The sequence below is a fragment of the Antennarius striatus genome, chromosome 18 (genome assembly GCF_040054535.1).
Source record: "Antennarius striatus isolate MH-2024 chromosome 18, ASM4005453v1, whole genome shotgun sequence".
Lineage (NCBI taxonomy): Eukaryota > Metazoa > Chordata > Actinopteri > Lophiiformes > Antennariidae > Antennarius > Antennarius striatus.
The window spans coordinates 14,440,484-14,465,870 of NC_090793.1; the positions used below are offsets into that span (position 1 = coordinate 14,440,484).

The 25,387-nt window shown below is 38.9% G+C and overlaps 1 protein-coding gene across 4 annotated transcripts in view; it reads right to left on the minus strand.

The window, feature by feature from the left end:
• Positions 1-23,936, minus strand: part of LOC137611737 (receptor-type tyrosine-protein phosphatase F-like) — a 174,710-nt gene extending 150,774 nt beyond the window's left edge. For all 4 annotated transcript variants that reach the window (XM_068339798.1, XM_068339797.1, XM_068339796.1 and 1 more), the window contains exon 1: positions 23,492-23,936. The gene's annotated coding sequence lies outside the window, so the exon portion shown is untranslated. The remainder of the gene's footprint in view (positions 1-23,491) is intronic.
• Positions 23,937-25,387: the final 1,451 nt, after the last annotated feature.

Sequence of the window (25,387 nt, forward strand, 5' to 3'; positions counted from 1 at the left end):
CACTTATCAATTACCAATTATACTAACAAGTGATTTGGGCCCCATATCTGTCACAGACGTTAATGGCGACTTTATTCAACATAGTGTTGGCATGTTGTGCAGGTAGTCCTCAACATACAAACATTTGGAGATACGAACAAATGTGTTCCGCCATATCTGACTATTGTACTGCATTGCCACAAACTGAACAGCCCTGCTGTTCATGCACATCTCCAACACTCAACTCCCCCTCTTGTTCTTGTAAGCTAATCGGAGTATCATATTGCCAAGCGTGTTTGTCTCTGTTTGTGGACAGTAAGTCTTCATCAATTATTCAAAGAACACCAGATAAAAGACTCACCTTTTTAGATTATATCAGAAAAATTGTTGAGTTTGCATCACAATTATAAACCGTCACTCCAAACTCACTTATCAAGGTCTAAGATTGTTTCTAGAGAGGGTTGTAAAGTTTATTAATATAACATGTTTAGTTCAAAGACCTTTCTGTTGACTGCCCATTGAAACTAGCCAAATTAATAAGACATGAAGGATCCATAATGATCCATGTGACCACAGTAACTAAACTGTTAAGCTAAAAGCGGTTGAATTTCTTGGTAATTTAACCTATGTTTCCTGTTAACAATGAGGTGCGGCAGATAAGTCACTGTGAACAGCTTGTTGGAGTACAAAGACAACATCTTTACCAACATCCTCTGAAGCAAGAACGCAAAAGTAGACCTTTTTCACCTCTGTCAATACCAAAGGGTCAAAACGACAGAGTACTTAAACTACGGTCAAAGGTCCAGAGAGTTGCCTATTGATCAAGGGTCAACAGTTCAGTCTCCACTTCCTCCTGTCATGATGGATTGTCCTTGGGAAAGACAATGAACACCAATTTTCTCTCCTGCCATGCTAGATGATCAGGTCTGTGCATCCAAATTGGGATTCACAAATGTGACTTGAAAATGGAGTTAACTGTTACAACAATTGATGGCAAGTGGCCAAAATAATAAGACTAACGCTACAGTCAATCCCAACTAAAGATCCAATTCCAACACCTTAGGCCAACTCAAAGTCAAACACAAAATGTATTTTCAAATGTACAGTATGTGTTGTATGTTTAAGGCCAAAATAGGTAACACAAGTTCAAATAGTGATATATGTCATGAAAACTTGTCAAATAACTTTAACGGAATGAAAACATTGAGCAATGTAATAACTTGGCCCCTCTACACAAAAACAGATGAATGAATTTGTGCTGATGGTTCTCTAGCTAATTCTCACAATAGGATGGAAAATAGTCAACAATTTTAAGGCCTCTTTTCAATTTCAAATAGTGTTTATACAAAAGAGACAAACGTAATTTGAATTACCGCTGTTTGATGACTATAACTTTTAAAGCTTGACTTCTTCAGGTACTGACGACTGCATAATATACTTTTGCTACCTTACTGAGTATGATGTACATTTCAATTATCTACGTAATGGCTGCTGTTGTTACCATAGTAACACCTGTGATTGATGGCTTCGTTAAGAGTAGTAGTTACACACCATTAAATTGGTGTAATAGTGTATGGAAGTCATCTCTGTAACCAGGGACAAAGCAATTACCAAGTCATTAAAAAGGAATAGACATATAACATAGTAAGGTGTGAGATGCCTTGAGATTAGAGGCTGACTGCTAGAGCGTTTTTAAGACTGACACAATAATTTGGAGGAGGAAGAGGCAAACATACAAATAGGCCAACATCACAACTGTACTTACAATTAGTCAAATTAGTCAATTAGTCAAATTTAATGTTGTACAGGTAGTCCTCAACATACAAACATTCGGAGATAGTAACAAATGCATTCTGCCACATCTGACTACTGTACTGCACTGCCACAAACCCGCCAAACAGCCCTGCTGTTTATGTGCATCTCCAACACTCAATTCCCCCTCTTGTTCTTGTATGTTGTTGACTCTGTGAGCATCTCAGCGCATCAGGCTTCATACATTGGATACTCTAATGCTTATCATGAAAGATAAAGCAAAGGTCATTGAAGATAGTAGTAGTGGTGATGATCACTCTGATGATAACTCTGCCTTTCACAAACAATAATTACCCTCCTACTCCTCTTCCTTCATTCTAAAGGTAAGCTACATGTTGCATGCTACAGTACTGCACAGTGGATCATCAACATGTTTTCCTGCTCATTAAAAATTTTAAAATTCTTTCTGTGGATCATGTAAAGGTGTAAATATCTCAAGTTACAACACCTCGACACCCGGAGGTTATACATACATACATACATACATACATATATATATATATATACACACACACACACAAAGTTGTTTTTTGGGGATTGTTTGTGCTAAATAGTAAAGAAGTTAGAGTACTTGGGATTCTCTAGATCTCTTTCACTGTAGCATGGATTTAGTTTAGAGAGATTCTGATTATCTCTGCCAACAGACAATTGCATCAAAATATCAAAATAGTTATTGGTTTCATGAATTAAGTACAAGCAAACAGAGCCAAGCACCAGCACACAATACACACATGCATAGACAGCAAAGCCACTCAGTCATCCTGGTCATGGGACAATCAATCTATTACTGGTTTACTGGGATCCAATCACTACTCCCAACAGGGCAACAAAGAATGACAGACAGCTTGAGAAGAGGCTCAGTTTCTCATAGCAGACTGATGGGACAAATTTCAGAGCAGTTCGTGAGGCATCCTATATTCTAACGAACATACCATAAAAATCTCTGGTGTTATACATACTTTCATAGTATTCGTTGCTATGCATTTTGTGTTGCAAAAAATGTGTTTCTCTTGTGCTATTCAACCATAAGTAGCCCATTACAATATGTCATTTGCAGCAGTTTTATTTGTTCCAAGTGGATGTTGTGTGTAATGCTGCAAAGCATTCTCATTGTCATATAGCTGTGAAGAAACAACTTGACATGACTGCAAAATAGAATAAGCAGCTTTTTTTTTTTTTAATAAGACCTTCAAAACAAGGAACTTATTAAGAAAAGATTCAAATGGTGACCCTTGACTTATGGTTTCTATATATCCAGCAATGTGTTTCTGGATATTGTGTCAGTAAATATTCATTTTTCTCTCTAACTGAAAAAATAGAGAAAGGTAGGTCCCCAGGAACAGAAATCACAGACGGTGAAGTGAAGTGAAAGTGAAGCTTAGGTTCCGGTTACGGTGTGTTTAGATTAGGAGCTACAGACTACATTCATCAACGATGCTGTGTTACACCTGCTGTTTAGCAGGGCAAGTTAGTACCTTCAGGGTAAAATCATTGTAAAAATCCCTTAGTTTTCCTTGAACTGTCTCAGAATAATTAAAAATATATTATATGTAACAACTCCATTATGTTAACTGGCCTGTGATGCATTGATGATTGAAGCTTTTCTGTGCTGTAAATGTATTCAGCACTCAAGTGGAAAATCTTGAAAGAATGAGGCTAGTTAGTATCCAGATCCATTTAAGGTACCCCATGTGGGTTTGAGAGACAACAGTCTAGATGCTTCTTGCTTTGGTCACACTATGGCTATTCTGTCAGTGCCTGCAATAATTGTCCCTAAAGGTCATCCTTACCCAGTAATCATCTACATGTTGCTGTGATTTTCAACCTCATACCATTGAAATGAATGAAACAACTGACACTCAAAAAGAAAAGTTACAATATGATTTGATCTCATGTTTGCATCAAGTGCTGCTCTGACTAACTCAGAGGTGATCTCACTAAGACTGGACAGAGACATTTCAATTCCATTTATACATTATTTTTAACACAACCTTCATTATGTCCTGAGTTTCCCTAGCTGAAGTTTCTAGAGTATATAGTTACAGTGTTTAAAAAGTAAGCCAATAAACATAAGACTCAGTTTGTTTTGATTATTGTACACCAAATGACCTGTGCCCTGAGGGCACACTAAACTGCATAGCCTACAAATTAAAAGAGTAATTATTCATTAAACTAAGGAAAAAATTAAGCTTCAGTGGATAATTGCTCTACTTCAAAACTAGCTGAGCCCATGACAAAACTGAAAGTGAAATATAGTTAATATTGAATAAAAACACCAAAAGGAATACAAACATTATTTTATGAAACTATTCTGAATTCCTCTGGCTTACTGTAAAACATTCCCATGTAATTTGTAAAATTATTTAATCTTCAAAGCAATCTCATAATCTCAAAAAAAAGACAAAAATCTGTGCATAAAATTTAGTAGTCTCCTGACATTTTGTTATTTATAAAAAGTTGAAGACAAAAACTATATTCATGAACACGTGATTTCAAAGACAAGTATACAAAACACAGAGGTAATGGTTTATGTGTCATTATAAAAACTAGTGAGAGCAACAGGGAAGCAAAGAGAATTGACTTATCTTTGTACAAATAGGACCAAAAGCTCATTTACAGCAACTGGCCCCAGGTGACAGGACTGTTTTCATTGTCGAGCCCTGCTGGTAGGACTGATCGTTATTATGAAGATTAATAACATACACAGCAGCAAAGACACTGTACCATCTGAAGTCATCTGCAGGAAAAACTGACATTTACTCATCCTGGCTTTCTCAATCAACAAGAGAAATATAATCCTCATTCTCCAGACTGCTTATTGACGCGTCCAAGAATCCAATCCTCCCCAGAAGCTCAGTGCTCCTCCTGTGTCAGCATCGCACACAAACAATGTATTGGCCTTTTAAGCAGCCCAGTCAAAAGGCAGCTGCACTGTTGCTTACTCTAATGTGAAAAAGCACATTCTTAGATTAGAGCGATGCAACAGAAGGGAGGAGAGCCTCAGGGCAGACACCTACTGAGCTCTGCATCAGTGGCTGCCTGAGCACTCTTTAAGCAATAGCATGAACCCTTGTTGTGTCAATCTCTTCCACCATTTAATGATGGAGATACCCTTGAAAAATATCATACAGAAAAAGAACTAAGTAAATGTCTTGTTTTTCTGTCCCAGATTTCAATTTTTGTTTGCAATTTTTACGGTACTCAACAGTCTTCGCAGAATTCATATTCAATACATATTTGTATATGTTCACATGAATTACAGCTTTCATTCGAAATTCTCAAGTGTTAAAACTTGTAACAAATAATATGTAATTTGGTAAAGAGATTATTGTTATGATTGTAGAAATATACACTTATGATTGTGTTATTGCTGAAACAGTCATAATCAGTTCTACTGGTTTCAACAAGAAATGCACTGTGAGTTAGGATTAAACTGTTACTGTAATGCAACAATAACCTATAGCTAATGAAGTACATTTGGACACTAGATTAAATCAAATTAATGCTTTACAAGCAATGGACACCTAATATATATTTTAAACCTATTAAAATTACAAAGGCAATAAAATTAGTAGTAATATCATCTGCAGTTGAGTTCCTCATTAGCCACACTTCCTATGTGTTATGTTTCTTTGAAGCAAAGAGAAAATGCCCAGACAGCTCAAAGAAAGGACAAAAACACGCTGTGGGCTAGCAAACATCAAATGATTTGTTTGATGGTCTGAATGTGACTACTTTCAATAGCAACACAAGTGTCAAACTGGTAGGCTTTGGAATTCCTGAGTAGTACCTGAAAGGTATGCTTGCTATACCAAGAGTAAGTTTGTGTCGAACTGTAATAACAAAATGATTTTTGAAGCAACAAGTATTTGAACAAGTTAAATACTGGTATTGCAATGTGCCACCCCTCGAAAAAAATATTATCTCACATGCAATCATTGAGATATTTCTGCATTTGCTCATGCTTGTTCCTAATATTACAACACTCGACATATTCTTCAACATGGACAGAAATATGTTATTGACAGATATTTAATTACACTTAACATCTGTGACAAAATAATGCTGCAGATGAAAGCCTGAGGTAGAGAGATAAACTGGCAACACAATATGGTAATGATGAAGTTGAAAGGCAAGAAAATCACAGCATTAAAAAAATCCACTGATCTGACAAACCCAATTAAGTTATTTATGCATGCTAAATGATGATTACAAAATTAACATTTTTTCGTCTTTATTTATTTTGAACAAAGCCAGTCACTCCCCAGCTTCCTTTTGAAGCTGTAGGAAGTTACTGCTTCTCTGTTAACACCATAGGTCAGGCATTTTTTAATCAATAGGCTCATCCCTTCGCTCAAAAAGCAAACTCATTGAATACTCATACTCCAGAGAGGCATTGAAAAGGTACAGACAGTCCTTGACCATGATATGCTCTTAAAAACATGAATGAGCCACTGAATAATGGCACAAGTCAGCAATTAATATGCAAATGTTAACAAACTATTTTCATTTATCCTATAAATCACCTTTTGTTTGTTGGCATTTTGGATGAGTGAAAACTGTTAACTCTAAACCAGCTGAAGACACCTTGATAAAACTATTGATCTCTTTTGGGGGGTTTTCTCGAGGAAGTAATCATGGGAGGACGGCTACAAACTTCACTTCAAATTATTTTGCACCAGCAGATCCTGATCTGATCAGAAGTTCCTGTGTGGTGAAATGAATGTCTTAATGTGGTCATTTCCCAACTGTTGATCCATAGCAGCTGTGTTATCATTATCCATTTCCAACCCTTTGTTTGTGGCACACTAGATGAAAACAATTACCAGTGGGCATTGCTGAAAGCAAACATCTACAGCAATTACAGTTAGCAGTGGTTATTGCTATCTACCTTAATCTCACCGTTATGTGATTCTGGAACTATTAGCCAGGAAATTGTGTATCAGATCAGACAGAAACAAGTGACAGACAAACAGACAGACAGACAAACAGACAGACAGATGGATAGATGTTATTTTTTGCTAAGCAGAAAGTAAGAGAGTAAGAAAGATTAAGCTCATCAGCAAATTAGAAGCGATAATTATCCTAATCTGATTTTAACTGGAAATAGCCTATGCACTTGTCAACGATATCTAACCCATTAAAAGTTATTTAATGATTTCTTTGTGATTTCTATTCAGCAAGAGTTTCTCATTTCAATTCAAGTGCCACCAACAATATAGGAGCCCCAATCAGTGGTGCATGTATTTTTAAAAAAATGACCGAGAACTAACAAGCTTTAGCAGACATTTTGTTGACATTTTGAGGTTTAAAGACTACCGTAATCTGTGAAGAGCCTAACTATGGTATATTACACTCTTAATAGAGAATTTGAAATACTATCATACTTTCTCATGAGGACAATCTGCACTGTGACTAGAAAGAAGAAAAGAAAATGACAAACCTGAGTTCACTGGACAGAAGACCACACAGCTGAGCAAGGAAAAGGGAGAAAAACAAAGGCAAATCAGCATGCAGAGACAGGAAATTGAGTGAGTCTGAGTCAAACTGCCAAGCCACAAGATAAAGATCTGTTTGACACATAACCTTTTTGATAATCCACTTGTAAGTATACCATTCCTAAACATTAACAACTAGGTGTGAAAAGGTTAATTTCTGATCTGGCACATTGAGTATTGAGGAGATTTGCAATATGGATGAGAGGGTGTACAGACACTTCAAAGAGATATCCAAGACATACAGACTTTACATGACATGCATCAAAACCCAAAGCCAGGGCAACTGATCCTTTAGAGAGTTCCAGGGGCCCCTTATTGAGATGAAATGCGAGCTCCCTTACTGCCTTCATTTGATTTTGGCCTACAATGGTGAGAAAGGACACAGAATTTTCTTTCAGGGTGGACTGCAACACTAGAAGCCACTGATGTGGGATAAAACATTCCCTGTCAGTTTCCATTTTAGATGCTTCACAAAACAAGTCAAATCCAGTCTTTCCCACCCTGTGTTCACCCTGCTACTCAAAGAGAAAAGGCTAAACACAATCATAGGAAAGGACATGCTTGATGTGAAAACATATTGGTTATTCCATCATGACTATCACTTACACAGTAATCCTTGTTGACTTAATAATGGTACTGAAGCCTGCTTACGTGTGAAGCATAAGACCATCTCTGTGTACTGAAGAAGAAGCAGCGTGGGAATCAGACATGGGTTTGTCTGACTTTAAAAGGACTGTAAATTTCCCAGCCCTCAGTGAAGTTGTTTGCCACATTAATTGCTTTCTGACAACTGAGGGCATTTCAAGTGACTAAGGCCCCGTCCACACGATGACGGATTTTTTTAAATAACGCAACTTTTTAAAAACGCATCGAAAACGATTGGCGTCCACATGACATTGTTTTCAAAAAAATCTCCGTCAACAAGTAAACGCAGCAGTGCGTTTTCGAAGACGGCTATAAGGATGCCAAACCATGTGGTGGCAGTATTGAGTCAAATTTTATCCTATAAGAATCCTCCGTATTTTGTTGTCACAACACACGGGCCCATAAATATGACGTCACAGAGGTTTTCGTCGCAGGCAAGACATCAGCGTTTTTTAAAAGTTGCGGATACACCATCCACACGACAATGCAGACCCAGCTTTTTTTAAAAATCCACCTTGGCCAGCGTTTTCAAAAAGTTGCGTTTTCGTTCCGGGTATCTGCATTGTCGTGTGGACGGAAGGCGTAACAAAACGCAACAAAAAACACAACAAAAAAGTTGCGTTTTAAAAGAATCCGTCATCGTGTGAACGGGGCCTAAGCTTCTTCAAGTATTTTTGTTTGCTGTCAATTAAATATACTACATTATTGAAAATGAAAATTCCGAAATTGTGGGGAAACCAAAGCAATGAGCAGCCTTTCAAAAGACTCGACAATCCATTGAATGCACTATTTAACTTTGTTCATAGCCAAAAACGTTCTCTTCAGATTTACCATTAGAAGGAACAAATGTCAGGGTTGTGGTGCCTAGAATGTCTTAAAGTCGAATGTGAGCCAAAGCTCTTCAGTCATCAGGGTGTCCTTCAGTGGAACTATTTTTGGTCTCGGTTCAAGCATCCCCTCTACATTTAGGATTAAGGTTTAAAGCCTTCCTTTTTGATAAATCTTGGAATTAAGGCTGGCTTACGCTACCCCTTACCTACGATGCTATAGGCTTAGATTGTTGGGGGACTTCCCATGAGGCACAGGGCTCCTCTCTCTTCCTCTCTTTCTCCTGCACACATTTGTTAATAACTTGAGGACCTTCCAAAGAGTTCTGTTTGGTAAGTATACTGTATACTTCTGGTTAATTTCCACAGATGTAATGTAACATTGATAATAATTCATTCATTCATTCATTCATCGTCTACCGCTTCATCCACTGTGGCGAGTCGTGGGGAGCTGGAGCCTATCCCAGCTAACTGAGGGAGTAAGGCGCGGGAAACTCCGGGCACAACGCCAGTGCACCGCAGAGCTACACAGAGACACAGAAATGCATGCACGCCCAAAGTCACTCCTACAGGCAATTTATTATTATTATTATTATTATTATTATTGTTATTATTATGAAAGCCTATACTTTCAACTGTACCCTTCCTTTCCCTCCTTGGCTTCACTTAACTTCACTGTGGTTCTTCACTCAAGTGAGGATGAGGTTAATATCTACAGGATATATCAGTTACTGTATGAAGAAAATATTTTCAGATGAAGATTATCCAGGAGAGGGCATTGCTGTCTTATCTAAGACCAAGGGATGTGATTTGCACCCAACACAGTTATTTACAGCAAAGGAATGACACCAGAAGTGAAACAAAAATTTGTCACAATTGTAATATTTTACAAAAAAATCACATTTCACTCAAAAAGCAGCTCCCTTCATGAACAGATATATCAACTGCTATAGATTTATTATATTTTGTATTAATGATTTTAGTGAGTAAATTGATGAAAAAACATTTATTCTATTTAATTACTGTAATTAAAATGTGTTACCAACAAACACAATCTCCATCCATCCATCCATGTTCTACTGCTTTTCCGTAGTCGGGTTGCCGGGGCTGCAGCTTTAACAGGAAGCCCAAAACTTTCCTTTTCCTGGCCATATCCACTAGCTCTGACTCGGGGACCCCAAGGCATTCCCAGCCTAGTGTTGAGATATAATCCCTCCACCTGGTCCTGGGTCTGCCCCGAGGTCTCTGAGATTCAACAATTGAAAACTTGCTTTCACTACGTGAAGATACAGTCATACAAAATATTACTCAATGTTTACTTGTGAGTTTTACTTGGACTAGAAGAAATTTTAACTTTGACCACCACCAACACCAACACCATTAGTATGCCATTAGTTTAGTTTGTTTGTTTTGTTAATTCGATAATATGATTTTTCATTTCAATTTAAAAATACATGAAATATAGCAAGCGAGGTGAATAAACATTTACATACATCGCTGGTTATTCCCGCCGGTCATAGGGATTAAAAGTCTAAGACTACAAAAAAGTATTGATAATATCTTTCATTTACCTTCTGATTGGTCTGTCACCACTCCTACCCCCTCTGAGCATTCAAGTTTTGTTGTTTAATTAGGATTTTAACACAAACTGTACTATGTAACACTGGATTCTTAATTTCTTTCGATCGATCGTCCTCGCCTTGTTGTACACCAATTCGCGGGATTAGCTTGTAAAAATAGAATCTTGTTGTTTTTCATTGGAAAAAAGGAGGTCATGACCCGAGTGCATATTTAATGATTGGAGCGTTCGGGTCACTTTGGCAATTTCCGTCGGCGCATGCCGACGGAATTGCGCCGACAGAAAAGCGGCAACGGAAATAGCAGCGCTAGCTAGAGAAAAAGCTTGTTGTTTCGCGAGTCCAAAATAGTTGTATGTTTTAGCCTTTTTTTCCTAAAAATAATAACGCCACTGTGGCTACACAAGCTAAAAATCTTGTAGCCATATGGAATTTAATTCGCCTATGGCAACGTGGCGAATGGCTTTACTCAAAGGTACATCTGTCTGCGACAAATATTGGAAATGTAAAATCACTCAAAAACCATTAAAAGCACATAATATCATGTTACTGTACTTACAATATAGTAAAATAAATTTGTTTAATTCCAATATCTACCGTTAAGCGTTACTCGTGATTCACACTATTGTTTTGAATTCAGATTTGGCACTGTAAACTCATGCTCCTTGTAATCTAATCCTTGAGGAGAGGAAGAAGTTGTTTTTGGACTTACTTTTTGTCCCCAGGAACCAATTTATGACGTAGAGTGAGGTATACCTGGACTGTAGAACTCTAATGTAACTAACCTTTAGAGCGTAGGAATAGCAAGAGGAGGGAGGACATATTGCAGGACATATCATCGGAGAGAAAGTTGCTACTGCCCCTATCATCACATGCCTTTTGCATTTTGCCAATACCACAAGGACTAGCGTTTGCTTTGTCAGCCATGATGAACAGTGAAGTACCCAAGGGGGTAAAAAGCCTAACGCACCGAAATAGTCACAGAACGAACTGTGAGAAATAAGTGCTGGAGATGTGCTTACGCTGAAAGAAACGGGAGCTACAGTAGTCGGATATGGTGGCGCGCGGTTGTTCTTAACTACATATGTTCATAAATTGGATGTCCGTATCTTGAGGACTACCTGTACTTGACTGAATTGCTATAAAATGCAGCAATTGCAAAGTACTGAAAAAAAAAATTGAATTAAAAATAGACAAAAACTGAAACCAAATAAACAGAATTAGAACTGGAAAAAGAATCATGACTTTTAGTAATTATATTTTTCTAAATTACATAACCCTAACCCTAACCCATAATTCATGATTTTCTCCTTGGAGTGACATTCTGACTCATTTCATACAGAGGTGGGACAAACTGGCATCTATTACACCTCTATTGCATTCTAACAGAACATTAGGACAAAATGATGGTGCACCAGGCCTGCAATTAAAATAATCTCTCTCTCTCTCTCTCTCTGTCTCTCTCTCTCGCTCTCTCTCTCTGTCTCTCTCTCTCTCTCGCTCTCTCTCTCTGTCTCTCTCTCTCTCTCTCTTCTGTCTTGTAAACTTAAACTATAGATGCACAGATTGTGAGCACTAAAGTGAGGAGGCGTGAGTTTACATATGAGGTTGTGCACATGTTCATGCATGCAGCGGTGCTAAGGGCTTATGTCTATGCTGGAAAAGAGAGCCCAACCGGGCATCTGAAGCTATAAATCAGTGCTTTGGTCAAGATGGCCAAGAGCATTTTCAAACCCATTTGCAGAAGATAATGCCAGCTATTTCTCCAAGCCCCAGGGATGGGAGAGCCAGCATCATGAATCATTGCCCTTTTAAAGGAGCTGCAGCATGGATCTCACCTTGTTGTTTCGATATGGTTCTCCTGACTGCTCCTGGTAAGCAGAAATCGAGGATGGGAGAGAAAGGGTTTGATCAAGAATTTCAAGAAAACAAGGTTGTAAAGCATAATGACTCAAGGTCAAAACATGAAGGTGGCAGTGCCAATTCTTTGGTAAGCTATCGTTAATATTGTTAGTGCCTTAAGACAGGGCTCGAAATTGCGACCATTTTGGTCGCATATCCGCCCAAATTTTTATCAGTGTGACTATTAAATATATTTGGGAGCACCGGTGCGACTAGGGGGAAAAAATCTGATGTGCCTTTTTTTTCCTCTTCTCTCTCACTCTTTCTCTCACTCCATAGAGCAGGGGTCACCAAATGGCGGACCGCGGTCCGAATCCAGATGGTTCTGTCCAGACCCGTGACCACTAAATGACAAATTCACGAGAGAAGATTTTCTTGGCACATTTTTACTTGCAGTTCGTGCCTACAAACGGCGGGCGCTGCTCCTCTAGTTAATCCGGTAATAGCGCCACTCAGTTCAGCCAATCAGATCGTTTGTCTACCCTGCGCTGTCAATGCACCAGGAAGTGAGACAGCTCCGCTGTGACTTTACCGCTACAGCGGAGCACAGAAGAAGGGAGACAGCATAGCTCCAAACAAAGGGAGGTTAACAAGGAAAACCGCTGGTTAACAATGAGTGGACGAAATTTATGTTTATTCCTCCGTCAGGCAGTTCAAAACCATTTTACCTCATATGGTCTGAACACGTAGCATGAATTAAAAGTAGTAACATGAAGCGCCTCTAAGAAACAAAGCACAGATCTTTTGAGCAGAATTATCCCCTGAAGTCCGAGCTGTGGGCAAAATGACCGAGAAAAATGCAAACGAATAATCACTTATGTTTGGGGCAACATAAAACATATTTTAGTGATGTTTTAAAATACAAAATTATCCAATAATAACCAAATGTTTCAGTCCAGGTACCAGGCTGGGCTGACAGCGCGCTACAATGCGCTATTTAAGCCACACCCAGGGGGTGCCTCGGTTTGGCCCCTGACCCGGAGGCGGACCAACGCAGCATCCTCAGGTGAGCGTCCCCCATACAGTTTTGTGTGGATGTGGGGAAAACATGTAGGAGCCGAGTGTGCACCCTCGAACGCACTACCGCGACAGTTAGTTTGATGCGGACACATGAGTGAGGACCTGCCGGAGAATGTGCGCAAAACAGTCTAAGCAGGACCGCGGTCTTGCCAGGAAACTATGAGAGCGCAGCTGCGGCTTCTCTCCTGGGCGAGGGAGAGAGGCGCGCGGGACGGAGATGGACGGAGCAGTCTCTATCGCTCCGTTACTGCCTTGCTTTTGGGTAGGTGCTCCTAAAGTCTTTGCTGGTGCTACTAACTTCTAAATTTGGGGGCACCAGTGCTACCAAGAAAAAAAGTTCATTTCGAGCCCTGCCTTAAGAGTAAGCACTTTATGTCAAGGCTAAGGGCAACTATCTACATCCATACGTATTTTTTATCTCATATTTACTTGTGCAGCACAGCCCATGTTTTTCTTTTACTTTGGTAATTGTGTGTGTGTGTGTGTGTGTGTGTGTGTGTGTGTGTGTGTGTGTGTGTGTGTGTGTGTATGTGTGTGTGTGTGTGTGTGTGTATGTGTGTGTGTATGTGTGTGTGTGTGTGTGTATGTGTGTGTGTGTGTGTGTGTGTGTGTGTGTGTGTGTGTGTGTGTGTGTGTGTGTATACAGTATATTTGAATAAGCTCACTTGAAAACATCATGGTGTCACATTTTAACTCCACCCACTACCGCCCAACCTATCATGGCCCATGTGCCAGAAGGAATCTCGTGAACAATATGGCGTAAGGAATCGGCCAGCGAGACTTTTTGTTGCGGTTAGGCATTTAGTCCACACAACGTAGATATCTGAGACGAAAACACTGGCCAAAGTGAAGTTTTTTGAAATCGCCGGGTCTGCGTTGTCATGTGGACGCTGTAACGTTTTATATCCGGGGGGCGTCTCCCTGCGATGCAAACCGCTGTGATGTTTTATTGTGGAAATTCCATGATAAAGAAATAATATCATACTTCCTACCATCCTTATGAAAAGAATAAATAGCTACCTTGTTCTATGGGGTACGATAGATAGTAAATAAAAATGTTAAAATGCTTATTGGTTGATAGGCTTTAACCCACTGAATGTATAGCATACTTTTTGTATACCCCACCTTTATTTTTCTTGGCTATTTCCCTTTCGTTCTTGCCATTCATTGGCTCTGGATAAGTCGTACTTCTCTCTTTGTGACACAATTCTTTCCAATCTTTCAGTTGGAGTTTCACTAAGAGTTTGTTGCCGTTTTCTATGTCGTTTCTGCTGTTTGGACTCTGCTCAAAAACATAAAAAGTGTTGTAACAGTTATGACACTTTAAATTATGTTAACTGGGAAGTCCATGTATAGATATTTCTTCTCTTAACATAGCAGATGCCTTACTCCATATTGTTCACATGATTCCTCCTGGCAGACGCGCCATGATTGGTTTGGTGCTTGATTGACAGGTTGTGGGTGGAGTTGGTGACATGAGACTTTTTCAAGGGAGCTTATTCAAATATATAGGTGGGGGAATATATATATATATATGAAAAAATGACCTGCAAACCATATTGAAATGGAAAGCAGGACTTTATCCACTGTTGTTAGACTTTAAACATACAATAAGTTCCATTTATCGTGGAGAGAGCCAAATGACTTCCCCTCCCTCCACCACCAAAAACACTCTATGACCCCGTGCTGTGATATTCCATTACTGTCTGACTGCAGTCAAGAAAATGTACATGATTTCAGCACAGCACTACAGTGTGTAACCTTGAAATGTACTTATTGTGAGTCTGATGAATGCTGGTAATGTGCAACTGCGAATTGGGTCATTTATATTATCATAGCCCATACTTATATATAAATAGGATACAGGAAACAACTTATCATATTGGTCACTGCGCAGACATTCCATTAAAAGAAAGTTCAACAGTCTCAGTATTTTTCATTGTTATTTATTTTACAGCAAAGAGAAATAGAAATGAGGCACCATACATCACGTTGAAGCTATTGAAATTTTTGCCTCAAAAATGGTAATTTTATCAACTTTAAACTTCATTATCAGTATTTAGGAAACTATTTAAAATACCATTTAATAGCTTGTGCATGTTCAGTCCTTAGGACAAATGTTCCTCTAATTTACATTATTTTAATAATGTGATAAATAAAGCACTGTTTCAAAAGCATTATTCATCTATTTACAACTTATCAAATAGAATAAAATACACACTTACAGGTAGGTCTGCTGTAATTGATATTCATTACATATAAATATTTTCGCTTTTAACATTTTATATATATGATTTGAGTTTTGATAGTGTAACCTATAAAACTTTGATCCTACAATTTAGCATCTGCCAAGCACAAGCCACAGCCCTATCAGAAAATAATTCAGTAAGCAAGCCCATACTAAGGTCTTGACAAGTTTTTGTTCGATTTCAGTCTAGTTGTGAGAACTACACCTTCCTCAGGGCATAAATCAGTCACTGAATAACTGCATTACATGGGTTTATTGGAGTCACTTGTCTTCCCTTGTGTTATATATTCAGGCCTAATCAAATCACATCATCTTGAGAAACATCAACACTCGCTGTGCAAGATTTCAAGACTGTTGGCTCAAGGCAAATGCCACAGGTCAAGGCAGAATTTGGACAGCAAGAAAAATATTTCAAATGGAGCATCATCTGTAGAGCATGTAGGAAAGCTTAGTTGAGCTAGCTGAAAAATCATGTAGACAGGAGAGTAGAAATCTTCAGACTGGCATTAACAAAAAGTGTACCATCTTTATTTACTGTTCTGACTTTTCACTGCTCAACCATGAGCTCAAGTGTGACATGAAGACATGCCGTCACATCAGATTGTCTGTGAAGGCATCAAGGCTCTGTCAGGAGGACACACTAGGTGCTTAATGCCAAAGCTTTTGGTAGCCTTTCACGGAAGAAGATCTGTCATATCCACCCCAAACTGCCAACCCTCCTCCCCCAAATTCCTAAAATCCCATCCATCTGCTTAATCAGTGGGACAGAGGGAGTGCCAGACATGCACCGTTTGCCATTCTTTGATGTGCTTTAGTAAACAAAGCTAGTGAGTCACTATTTATTCCTAAAAATTAACACAAGGTCACCGAATTTTGTCGATCTACACAAAGAATCAATTTTGGCTTTGCCTTTTCTCCAGGTAGACATGAAGGTTGAAACTGCTAATCATATCTTTTTAATCTTTAAATTCACTGCTTCTTTAAGCTAGAAGCAACCTGGTCAGTGTTTCTTCATAATTTTGCATTTGAATGTGTGCCCAAACTCACTGAACAAATCCTTGCCAAAGCTGGTAATGTCTTGGACAGAGAATCCCTTTAGGAAAGAAGCTTCTCTAAAAAATAGAAATGATTTTTTTTTAAAAACACAGAAAAAATAAATAAAAAGGACGAGAGTGATGGATTGACATCCCTCTAATCAGAGAAAACATGCATGTTGAACATGTTTATACACACAATATGCAACATATATTGTTTTATGACTGTCACATACCAAGTACTCAACATCATACATTAAGTATTTCTATTTCATAATCAGTTATGCAACATAGTGGTAGTGAACTAAATGCCAGTACTGAATAATAAAAACTAAGACTGCAAATAAAGATTTATAAGACTGGGTTGACATGTTCTCCATTCAAGAATAGGTTTGCTTGCCTAATCCGCTGATGAAAATTCCATTCTTAATGTGAAATCTTACTTATTGTTAGTTAAAGTCTATGTTTGATTGGCATAACCTACATGAATTTGTCACATCGCTTCCATTTGTGAAGCATGGAAAATGTCCCACTTAAGTGGGACATTTAAGTGGGACAAAATGCTCTACATTTTTCGGGGACAGCAGTGGCTCAGTGGTAGAGCGGGTGGTAGAGCGGGTCAATGTTCAAGATCAGCGGTTCGATTCCTGCTCCCACCCAAAAACACCCGGAGTTTGAGCTGACAGTGGGAGGTGTCAGTTCACCTCCGGAGCACTGCTGAGGTGCCCTTGAGCAAGCTGCTCATTTGGGGCGCACCAAGAAGGAGCGCCCCAAATTGCATGCCCCATTGCATGCTTGCAGGCCCCCTGCTGTGTGGTTATGTGTATTACAGGGGCCTGTACACACTAATATGTATGCATGTGATTAATTGACTAACATACTAAAGTGTTCATTCTTAATTTACCTTAAGGGATTAAAACAGTATATAATTAAGTATGATAAGATGGCTGACTGTTTAACTTTGATTTATGTTCTGTATCAATTCAGGTACAGTTTTAGTGTGTGCTCTAATTGTTGGAATGTGAAAAGAATAGATTGACAAAGATAAGTACAACAAATGGCACCAGTCAAAGGAATGTTGCTCCATTTGTCTGGAATGGAAATGTGTGTCGTCTGTGCACTTCCGCTGACTGAGCAGATGCACAGCCAAGGCTCTGAGGTCTCAGACTTTTGTCTTATGTTCCTGTCAAATCCATGGTATATTTACCAACACACAAGATGTAATAAAACTGTCTACTAGGCCAGAACTCGGGATAAGCTTTCATACAGAATCTATGTTAGGATCACAAGCGAACATGTAATACCCACAAGTGCAACTTTAGGACATGAAGCTATTTGGGCTCTAATGATTCATGTTAGTGCACTACAAAACTCTTGTTTTCCTTTTTCAATTTGCTGTGGCACTTTACTTGATAAAAGTATAAAAGTATATTCAGAATGCAATAAACACTGGAGTTTTCTTTGGTATCAAGTTGGGTTTTTTTTAAATTACGGTTAGCAAAACAGAGCAACACATATATACAACTATAACATTGTACTGTCTGACATATATGAGTACATATCTGATTTATCATGCATTAGATCAAAAGCTTTAGACTGAGTGAAACAAAATAATATAATATATTGTTATATCCAAAAAACAAGCCATGAGCTCACACAAAATGTCCACACTATTTACTGTCTTCACATAACTCAGAGTATGACCAGACCAAGTAATGTTGATATGAGGGTAATCCTGGCCTTTGGTTTGTTCTCACAAACATGAAACTTCGTTTCATCCAAACAGTTAAAAACCCAGACTTATTAAAATTATGTATAATTCCTCTTATGTTAGAGGCGGAAAGTCATAAATACTGTATCTGTTACTCCATTGTTGATGGTAAATTGACTATTATTTGAGCTGTAGAATAGTTTTATCACATTATCACATAGAAGGATGAGGCCTTGTACTGCATAGAGATGAGACTGCTTTCCTTAATGAAACATATTCCACCTACACTACTACAGGCATGCACAATGTCTGACTTCACATTGATTTTTTTTCAAAACTAATTTCATTGTAATAATGGAATTCCATAACAATGGCATCAATAATTATTAACAAAAGTTTAGCCTATTAACATTTTGTTGACTGCAGGTTTTAGTTGGGTGTGTTAAGTGGGTTAGCAAGGTGTTTGAAAAGTGGAGAAATTTTTTCTGATTATGTCTTTTGGAGTAAGCATTTTGTCCCCAATCTTTAATTCTGGGGATGTTTTTCTTTCATGTAATGTACTTATTTCAACTTTAACTTGGGTCACTGTGACTAGACCTAAACCCTGCACTTCTCTCTGCTTGTCTGAGAGTGAAACATGGATAAGCCACGCCCTTGTAGGAACACCAGACCGGAGAAAAGTGGAGTCATTGTCAGGCCAGCAAAACGTATAAAAGACAGTCATACACTGTGTATGAGTAAAAGGAGGGTCAAACAAATTTTGATACCATTATGATTCCATACTCCAAAGTGTAGGTTTTCATGGTCAAGGAGTCATATTATGATTTCGAAAGAAACAATATGGGGGCTATTGTTTGTTATTTCCAATGACCTAATGGAGAAACTGGGCTGTCTGGGCAGAAGTTGCACTCTGAATGTTGTCCATTTTATATTTTAACCTTATATGATACATAATAAAACAGTTATAACATATGAAAACAATTCACTTTTATGTGGTAAAAGTTATAATTAGATCACCCGTTTGGTTAGAATATAAAGGTATCTGGGACCACCTGAGATGACAGGTACAGCAGATAAAAAGCAACATTTTCTATATCTACAGATTTTCTTATGCATACTAATGCTGAAAATTCCATTTCTCATATCAGAAAATCTTTCATCAGCTTAAAAGCAGGGGGATTTTTCAGCTGTCGGCAAGCAGTAAACGGAGAATTTGAAATACTGACCTACGGCATAGCTTTGACTTATAAATTGTGAATTTACTATACATAGTAAAAAATTAACTATGCAAAAATAAAAACAAATCATGCATTATTAAAACAGAATTTGTTTATCATGTAATCATGTAATGATAATTAGTTGAAAAAAATTATAGATAAGTTTAATCTCTACTAATAGTAATGGTAATAGATTGATTCACATTGTGTGAGTGGTTGGTCATCTTTTGTATGGTTCCGCAATGCACTACTGCGATATTTCTGCTTGTTCTTCTAAAATCTGCTATTCTTTTGCAGTTGGACTCTATAATGTGTTGCGTGTTGTTGAAAGCTTATGTGGTAAAGATTTAATTATGACTGCTTGGTCTGTTGACACATTGGCGCCCTTCTGAAATATATTGGTACAAAACAGTTGCACAACCTACACATACACTGGGCGATGGGTCTGTTTCCCATGTAATGGGGAGAACAAAAAACTCTACTGCTTACAGAAGAAGCTGCATAATTCAAATCAAACAGACCTGCTATATCTAGGCCCTTCTGCTTAAATGACAAAAAAACAGATTAACTGAAATTTGACCTTTCAATGTCATCCATATTCACCTTTTCAGTTGGCAACACTAACTTTCCTTTAAGTAAAAACAAGAAATTACACAAGGAATTAACAAAAATAGGCCTCTTCATAGTAGGGCAGGCCATTTTTAGCTTGAGTGTCTGTTTCCACTTTCCCCACTGCATGGGGCGCCCTCTAAAACATTGGTGTAAATGGTTTACAATGCCTCCAGTGGACTCTGAAATGAGAGACCTGGTTTCAATCAACAGTCAAATTGTACCAACATTACCCTGACAGACAGAGCACTAAATCAGTATTTGCATCTCTGCTGCTGACATTATGGTATAAGCATTGTTTAAATCCACTAAGCGTGCTACTGAGATCACCCATCTCTATGACAGGATGGGACACTAAATATAACAATAGTTGTTGCTTGTGATGTAACTACAGGTGCGAAGAGTAACATATCATGCCTTGGTGGGGATGCAGCAAACTCTCCTCCCCTAGCTGATTCAGGTGCTTGAAATTAAAATACAAATTGTAACTTTGTACGAAAACGTAAAGTTAGAGCCTTTCTCATGTAATCCCCAAGGCAAATAGCCCAAACACAGCCAGTTTGAATCAGTTTTCCTGGTTAAAAAGAGTTCATAGTTTCTTTGTGCCACGCCCTGACAGTGGGCCAATGAAGCACCTCAGAGCAGTTATAATTCGCTACAAACCTGAGAAACGCTGATCCCGCCCACCACAGACCAACATACTATGAACATAACCTCTCATTAGAAGTCTAAAGCCCTGAAATTACTAACATTTTACCCATATGGAAAGCATGAGGAAGAGTCAGCTGGAGCAGGGTTGTACCGAGTGGTTTTTCAGCATGTGGTCATATCGGAGGTAGTTCTCTTTAGCAGTGCCATTGTGCCTGGCCCCTGCCAAGAAATACCAGAATTTGAGGAAACTGAGGCAGATGCTCTGGCTACAATCCTCGGACCAGGCCTGCTAGGAAATACCTGACACAAATGTAAAACCTCACACAGGCCAGGGATGTAGCCAAGGTCAGCATAATAAATATGAGTAATTGAAGGAAGAATCTGTCAGTGTAAAAAAAGGGTAGCAGTATCCCATATATACAGAATCATTTCTGGAAAGGAGAAAAAAAAAACTGGCTCAGATGTAATGGCTTTCCAATACTATTACTTATGGAGTTAAATTCTCACTTGTAAAAGTGTATGCTTTTACTATCAGAGCAACAGAAAACATTCATGCATACTACACAGTGAAATACTTAATGTAAGTTTCTGTTCTTTCAATCATAAGTGAGAGTGCAATACAAATAAACTCATTTTATTGTGTTACATTATCGCTGACTGTTTTAATGAAGCCCTACTTTGACAAAATGTATGCCTACAGGATGACGTCACCAACTAAGAGCTGAGGCTATTTACTTTCACAGTCACGCTTTCAAAAAAAACCTGCAATGAAAACATAAAATGAACCATTGACTCTTCTGGCAAGAAAACAAAGAAGAATGCAACATAGTGAATAATTGTGGGCCACCCCGTAATCCCTCAAGAGTCACTAGGATTAGGTTTAAGAAAAATGTCTAATTATTCCTCATTTTTAAGGAGGCAGGAGTAACATGTCAAAAAATGTTTCAACACCCAGCAAATGAATATCACAATGTAAATCACACTAAATCATATTCAAAAAAAATCAATTCATCACATTGGTTCATGATAGAACCTAAGAGTTAAATACTGTATGAGCAAAAATTGGATGGAAATAACTTTAACCTTCCCTGTCAAATCTAGCCAACATGATTGAAGAAAGCCTGAACACTGCAGCAGCAGCATCAAATGTAACAGTAGCATCAGCAGAGGTTTATAAGATAAAATAACTATACATTAGATAACAACAGACTGTTATGGATCACAGATCCAAACAGTACTGCTTCATGACAGACTTATTGTGAATCCAGTGACCACAGAACAACCAAGATACAAGTGCCGTGATACATTTACATTAGGATGTCGTTATGAGGTCTGATGCAGAAGCACTGCAGAAAAGTCCATAGGACAGTTAAATTATCAAATAACCCTGAATATAGAATTGAAATACACACTTATCAGAAAACTGGAGCTGAATGTTAGAAAACCCAGCATATGTCGCAGGGCCTAACTTTTATTTGCAACTTCTGATGCAATTCAAAGAAACTAACCCACCCTTTACCATCCTGCTACAGTTCTGCTCACGGTTAGGTCACTTCACTATGTCTGTGACAGTTATAATTGTATTCACATATTGATAATGGCCATGAAGCGACTTCAGGACGTCAGTCACCCCGTAAAATTGCATCAAATCTTTTTTTTTTTTCTTTTTAATGAACCAAATGGAGCTGCAGGCTTGATGCAATGCTCAAAATCTTCAAGGATACCAACCTAGTGGGAAACAGTCCCTTCAGATCTCTTTAAGACCAGACGAAGGCTTCAGGCTATTATCTGAAGTGATGCACTTGTAGAAGCTGTCACAAAAAATTGAATTCTCTATTGGTTGCAATTTATGTTTTTGCTTCAGCAGCAAAGACCAAATTCACGACATCAAGCCTGCATCTGCAGCACTGATGCTTTTTAAGGGCAGATGAATGACACATCTGACTGGAGCCTTTACTGCTGGTGAGCATACAAGCACCCAAATAGCTTACCTGTCTCTCTAGAAATGTTAACTAAAGAGCAAAGGTTTCATTTTGCCGGTGGCGCGCGCGCGCGCCCGACGACACGCACGCGCTCGCGCGCTCATGTGTGAAAATCAAGATTTTGAGAGAGCTGTGGCAAACCCGTCTAATTTACGAATTCAGAAACGGGAACAAATCCTGACATTGCAGTTATGACGAATAGCAGGATGGTGACTGGATAAAGCGGAACCCCAATCTATGATTAATTAATTATCCGCTGAAGCTCATCCTTACTGAAGCTCTCATCCGCGCAGACTACAACTGCGTCAGTGCACGGAGAAGTCTACGGTCAGACTACACGTTAGTACACGAAAATTACTTGCGAAGTAATACGAACACTGTTAGTTTTCTGCTTCAATTCACCTGCATTTCTCTTTGTTAAAATGGAGCATGTTTCAGTGCCACCTGATAAAGTAACGCTATTTTCTTATTGCTTAGCGCTTTATAATCAATAAAAGTTGTAGTTAGCTTTACATTCAGTTAGCTTGAATATGAAACAGCAGCAAACTGAGCGCGTTAGCCAGAGACCCGTGGAGCCAGGCTGAGTCGACTTACCACATTCAACCATACCGTTACAGTTAAAAAGCATTCTCAAAGTTAAGAACACGTCACTTAGCATGAGAAAACTAACGCGTAAACTAATACTGTCAGTATTTTTCTAACAAGTTTGCGAAAAGCGACGCTGAAAGCTGAGTCTCTAGTTCAATGGGGGGGCTTTCAAAACATAACGGTGCACTTACTGAATCTCCTCTTTGTCGCCGCCGATGGCATTTCTCTCCTTACCGGAATCACCACGTTTAGACCAGTCTGAAGCAAGCACAAAATTCCACTTCATGTATTTAGTGACCAAAAAGAGTTGACAGCCAACCCGGAGAGTAAGAGAAAGAGGATAAACGATAAGACTCCACTGCCAGCGGAGCACGAGGTTCTATCCCGGTGTGCCGGACCGGGGTCGTTGATACCGGATCTCTTCGTGTCAGCTCCCGATGTCCTCGCTGTTCGCGGTCAGTTTCCTCAAGTGTTCAGGTTCGTCGTCTGCATGCGAGAAGGCGAGTGCAATCTTGTTTCTTTCTCTCTTACCAATGAATATTCTCTCTTGCAAGTTAATTTGCGAGCGCAAGTGCGTACACGGTCCCCACAGAAGAAACTGTGGAAGGAAAGGAGCCGCTCCGTCTCCCCTCTCAGTCACGCTTCCTCCTGTCTGTGTTGGGAAAGCGCATACAGGTCGGTCAGCAGGATTTTCGGATTCACTCGGCTACACTCGCTGCTGTGTCCGTTCATCCCTGCCCCTCAAGTCCCGCAGCCCCTGGAAACTTGCACTACATACACCGAGATATCAGGCGTATAATTTTTTATTTTTCAGGACAGATTTTAAAAAAAAACAGACATAAGAGCACATATTTGTAAGCTATTATATAGAATGATACTATTTGGAAATATTTGAGGAGAACCAATCTAGCAGGAGTACAGTCTTCATTTTTGCTCCCTTTATTGTAGAGGCATAATACTATTTCACTTTTTCCTTTATAGCCCCCTTCCAGTAATCTAGGTTGTCCCCTGGTCCCACTCCAGCAGCCTCTGCAATACGTTAAGTCATGAATCATCACAGAGAATAGGACATTTATAAATACTGCCCTATTATCCACTTTTTCAAGCACAAACAAAAATGCACCCACAGTCTCACTTCACATCTTCATCCTTGCTCTCACCTTGTGAAGGCTCAGGACATGACTGTAATTTATAATTTAAAAGTGAAGGCCAACTTTCTCCATCTTTCACCGGTGATTCAAATTCTTTTTATGACAGCCTTGGGAAAAGGTTGCAGGAAATATTCCCTTCTAATCAGCGACACACAGATGATAAGAATCTGATTCTACTTAATTTGAAAGGTCCTAAACTCAGTAGTCACTTCAGATCATTTCTAATTCATTTATAATACCATATTGCTTAAAATTTGGCATATTAAATTTAATAACATCTGATTTCCACTCATGGATAGATTTTGGGAGCTACCGAATTCACAAGTGAAGCGGTGTAATGGGGATGGAGAGAGGGTACTGCTTACAGTGCAGCTTGGCTTTCAGTGCATGAGCACTCAACCGACTCGGCTGAATGTGCAGGGCATGGACACTGTGACCCCCAGTAATGAGGACCTGAATATCTTTAGGATTCTGACAACCCATCTACCCCGCCTTCTAACCTTACCATGATCAATTGTTAGCTTGGCAGAACAGTCACTGAACTGCAGCCTGGCACACCCTCCTAATGAGTAGTACTGACAATGTTTGCACAAGGTTTTACCTTGCCATAAATGTCTCTTGCTTTTGAGAAATCATGTTTGTTTTCTATTTACTAGAAATAGAAAAATATATTGAAAGCAACAGGTGCACATACCATATACAAACAAATTTATGTTAAAAAATGATTTACAATACAACAAGCACTGACTGAAAGGCACTTCTGTTCCTTTTAGCTTACAAATGACAACCTTGGACAGTGCCCAATGTTCCAGGAATAGGATCCTGTCAGACAAATAAGAGGCCCAGCCAGCACTATCACACTCAGAGGAAGGCCATTGTTTTGATGAAACAACCATCAATATGTAGGTGCCAGACAGAGAAATTGGTGCATGTGCT